The sequence below is a fragment of the Lynx canadensis genome, chromosome D2, assembly GCF_007474595.2.
Source record: "Lynx canadensis isolate LIC74 chromosome D2, mLynCan4.pri.v2, whole genome shotgun sequence".
NCBI classification, from domain to species: Eukaryota; Metazoa; Chordata; class Mammalia; order Carnivora; family Felidae; genus Lynx; species Lynx canadensis.
Window position 1 is genome coordinate 46,837,716 of NC_044313.2, and position 5,247 is coordinate 46,842,962.

The window sequence follows — 5,247 nt, forward strand, 5'->3', positions numbered from 1 at the left end:
TTGGCCATGGGTAATTTTTGGAAGGGATTAAGCTATGAGCCACCAGCAGCCAACACTTTGGGCAACTGGAAGAATGAGTGTCTTGGTCCCGTAGGAGAGACCTGATGGTACACCATGACATTGACAACAGTCCATTGTTTGTGCCCCTTGATTCCACTTGTATTACATAATATGTTCACTTTATCTGAGAACGGGTCGTCTGGGGAAACGTAAAAGAAGTTTAGTGCAAGGAACTACAGCCTTCATCACTGCAGTTGATCTTGGGGATACAACTCATATGCATATTTCCTCTGTTGCCCATCTGGATTCACCTCACCCTGGTGGCTAGGTGGCTCACCTGATCCGGTAACTCAGCCCTTCATTCTCTAGAGGACTGATCTCCTGGGTGCTATAATCTTATCAGACCGCTGCATTTGTCTCTTTACGATCAAAGTCGGGCAAGAAGTACCAAGCGATGTCTCCAGGGGACCAACTAATTGCCTAATGTATTTTTCCCATCCCCAGTGTGTGCTAGAAAGTCTATCTGCTCCCGATGATCAGGGTAAATTACATCTGCCAGGATGAAAACTTCTTCCCTGCCCTGCTGGTCTCTTGGCAAAAGAAGCCTGAAGCGATAGCAGCTGTACCTTAGTTTATGGGGTTTTGCTGTGTCCCTGATGGAAACATTTCTCTTCTAGGACCCAAGACTTAGAATGCAGAGTTCAGAGTTGGAGGATGGAAAGCATTAATCCCCTAAGCAAGTCTACAGGAGTGATGGTAAACCCTGCCAATAGTGCCTTAGCTCTGGCACCCATATATTCTACCCCCAGGGAACACAGCACAACATAGTGGCTGATGATTCAGGGTGCATTTTGGATTCTGTTAAATGCTTTGCACTCACAGATTGCCAGCTCCAAACTGTCCTCTCAGCTGGATTTTCTAAAGTTTGTTGCTTTGTTCAAATCAGTCCTCCTTTTGGGATAGTATGGCACATGATAGTAAAATCTGACTCATCCATCCAGTGATGACCCAAATTAACTTCTCATTAATTGTACTAGAGCTCCTTTCAGACTACATAGTACTTTGTAGCAGATATATCATTCCATTATTTAGGTATTCATGTGTTTGTCTCTTAGTATGTTGTAAAATAATTGGCTGGATAACTACGTTTTTAATATGACCTCACAATGATTAGCACAGCACTTGGTGTTTATTCCTTTACTGAGTATTAATTTGGCACCTATTATACGTCAGGCATAATGTCAGGTACTATGATATATGATGAACTAGGTAAAAATGCTCACACACAGAGTTTTCTATCTAAATGATAGTTACCAAAAGTGGGAAAAGAAGCTAACATTTTCCTGCCACCTACTACAACCCAAGAATGGCTCTTAGGGATGTACATACATTGCACATACTTACAACCAACTCATGTGTTTCATATTACCTTCCTTTTATAAAGAGAAACTTGAGGGGCACCTGGGTGGCTCAGTCGGTTAAGCGGCCGACTTCGGCTCAGGTCACGATCTCGCGGTCCGTGAGTTCGAGCCCTGCGTCGGGCTCTGGGCTGATGGCTCAGAGCCTGGAGCCTGCTTCCGATTCTGTGTCTCCCTCTCTCTCTGCCCCTCCCCCGTTCATGCTCTGTCTCTCAAATAAATAAACGTTAAAAAAAAAATTAGGTAAAATTAGCGATGGCAAATACAGAGTGGCAAACTATCATTCATCCTCCTTCGGCCATGGCAGATATTACTGATTAATCAAAACGTTGTTTCTTTCTGAACCCAGATAAGGGTATAGAATCTTCGGGGCGCCTGGGTGGCTCAGTCGGTTAAGCGTCCAGCTTCGGCTCAGGTCATGATCTTGTGGTCGCGAGTTCGAGCCCCACGTCGGGCTCTGTGCTGACAGCTCAGAGCCTGGAGCCTGTTTCAGATTCTGTGTCTCCCTCTCTCTGACCCTCCCCCGTTCATGCTCTGTCTCTCTCTGTCTCAAAAATAAATAAACGTTAAAAAAATTAAAAAAAAAGAGAAACTTGAAGTTTTCTTAGGTAAACAAAGATCAGAAGTCATAGAATTTATTGGGCCACCTGGGTGGCTCAGTCAGTTAGGTGTCTGACTCTTGGTTTCGGCTCAGGTCATGATTTCATGGCTTTGTGAGTTCAAGCCCCGCATTGGACTCTATGCTGGCTGTATGGAGTCTGCTTGGGGCTCTCTCTCTCTCTCCCTCTCACTCTGCCCCTACCCCACTCATGCTGTCTCTGTATCTCTCAAAAATAAATAAACTTAAAAAAAATCATGGAACTTATTACTGAACTCTCAGGCAGAGGTGACTCATAGACCCATTCAACTCTACGCAACTTCCCTTCTCTCCACCCCTCTGAAGAGTGCAGCTAAGAATTTACCAAATCCAAGGACCTTGCATTGGTTCCCAGTTTGGGATGGAGCTACTGAAAGGGTTTGTACCTTTGCAGAAGATCACTGTCACCTGAAGACTTGGCTGAAGTGAGCCTAGAGGTAGTTCCCATGGAAGCTTACTAGCCCAATCAGTGGCTCTTTAAGAATGGAGGAAAACAGGCAGCTTTAACCTGTTTCCTCAAGACAGGGCCAAGCGTCTTGTTCTTGCTTTACTCATCCTGGATTATCTGGCTGTTGAGTTTATATTAATTAGCTTTTCCTTGCATTCCGGGAAATGTCTACAATTAGATTGGGCTTGGGTGTGAAATTAATTTGACCAGATGTAGTTCAAGGCATACACAGTTTAGATGAAAAGAGGCTCTGGGATACAGAATAGTTCAGTAGAGTTCTAAGTTGCAGTTTGGGGTCAAAGCCAATACATCGTTACATTGTTTTTCTTTGTTTCTATGCATATTTTTTATCCCCCTTGGAGAACTAGAGAAAAAGAGTCTTGTATTGAAAACAGGGTTTGAATACTTCAGGGACTGTTGTTTGGTAATGTTACATTCTCACTAGAGTTTTTATATCATTTTACATTTGAAAATTACCCCAATGTCACTTGTGTGACTTGAAATAACATATATATATATATATATATATATATACATATATATATATACATACATATATATATACACACATATGTATATATATATATACACATATGTATATATATATACACATATGTATATATATATGTATATATATATATATATATATATATATATATTTGGGTTTTTTTGTTTGTTTGTTTGTTTTTGAGAGAGAGAGAGAGAGAGAGAACAAGCAGGGGAGAGGGCAGAGGGCAAGAGAGAGCATCTCAAGCAGGCTCCATGCTCAGTGCAAGGCCAGATGTGGGGCTTGATCCCATGACCCTGGGATCATGTCCTGAGCTAAAATCAAGAGTTGGATGTTTAGCTGATTGAACCACCCAGGTGCCCTGTACTTATTTTTAAAAAGTGTTTTATAATTTACATAAAGATTAGAAATTCTTTTTAAATAGTTTATTTATTTATTTTGAGAGAGACAGAGACAGCGTGAGTGGGCGATGGGTAGAGAGAGAGGGGGAGACATCCTAAACGGGCTCCACAGTGCCAGCTGCAGAGCTGGATCTGGATGTGGGACTTGAACCCATGAACTGTGAGATCATGACCTGAGCCAAAACCAAGAGAAGAACACTTAACTGACTGAGCCACCCAGGTGCCCTAAAGTGTACAGATTTTAAGTGAACAGCTTTGTACTTTTTTGTACATGGATACACTCATGTGCTTATCACCTAGATCAAAATATAAGTAATTTCTATCATTTGAGAAAATTTTCTTGGGGCCCATTCCATTAAGTTGACTTCATTCCCCCAGTGACAAGCCATTGTTCTGAATTCTATCCCTATATATTAGTTTTGCCTGTTCTAAATTTTATGTAAGTGGTATTTATTTATTACATTATTTTCTGTTTTGCATCTGGCTTCTTACATTCAACGTGTTTTGAGATGACTCATGTTGTTGCATGTGTCAGTAGTTATCCACTGAGTGTCAACAGTGTACAATTAATTCAACTGTTAATAGCACTCAAGTAATATCTTGAAATAAATGTACAAAACGTCTATATTGAAATGCAAAACACTCTACAATAACATATGCAAAATTTCTGCACTGGAAACCCCCCAAAATATTACTGAGTGAAATTAATTATGGATTGTAAAACAATATTGTTAAGCTGTCAATCGTTTCTAAGTTTATCTATACTTTTAGTGCAATCCAGTCAAAATTCCAGCATGTTTTTTTTTAAATTTATTTATTTTTAGAGAGAGAGAACATGCATGCACAAGTTGGGGACGGGAAGAGGGAGAGAGAGAGAGAGAGAGACAGACAGAGAGAGAGAGAGAGAGAATACCAAGCACATTCTGCACTTGGAAATGTAAATTATGTAGATGAGCCAAAGTTAAATAAGAAATTTTATAGAGGATTTACATTACCTACTGCCCAGATTTACAATATTGTTAATTCATTAAGATAGTGTGGTATTATTATAAGGATCGATGTACCCAGAAATATATTATTATATAATGACATGTATCATTATTATATTAGAATATCTATTATATATGCTATATGTTTCCTTTTAACATGAAGAATTACACTGACTGACTGATTTTAAAATATGAAACTCACCTTGCATTTCTTGAATCAGTCCTATTTGCTGGTGAAACACAGTTGCTTCTTGAACAACACAGGTTTGAATTGCGTGGATCCACTTACATGTGGATTTTTTTTTTTTTGATAAATACAGTACAGGGCTGTATGTGTAATTTTTCTTATTTTCTTAATAATATTTTCTTTTATATAGCTTACTTTATTTTAAGAATAAAGTATATAATACATATAACATACAAAATATGTGTTAATTGACTGCTTACATTGTTGGTAAGGCTTCAGTCAGCAGTAGTCTATTAGTAGTTAAGTTTTGGGGAGTCAAAGTTATACGTGGATTTTCAACTGCATGGCGGTTGGCACCCCTAATCTCTGCAGTTGTTCAAGGTTCAAATGTATCATCATTTTTATGCATGGTTGCCTCTGATTTATATTCACCTGTATGATTTTGAGACAAATCGATCCCTGATTTTATATCCTTAAAAATGTCCTTAGTTGTCATTTTTTCTTTAAAATCAAGGTTAGAACAATAAAATTGGCAAAAGTCTCCCCATTTTTAAAAAAGTTATCTGGAAGAAATTGTGTAAGATTGGTTACATTTTTTTTCTATAAAAGTTTAGAATTGTGATTCACATGGAAGATCTGTTGGTGATTGATGTGCTTTT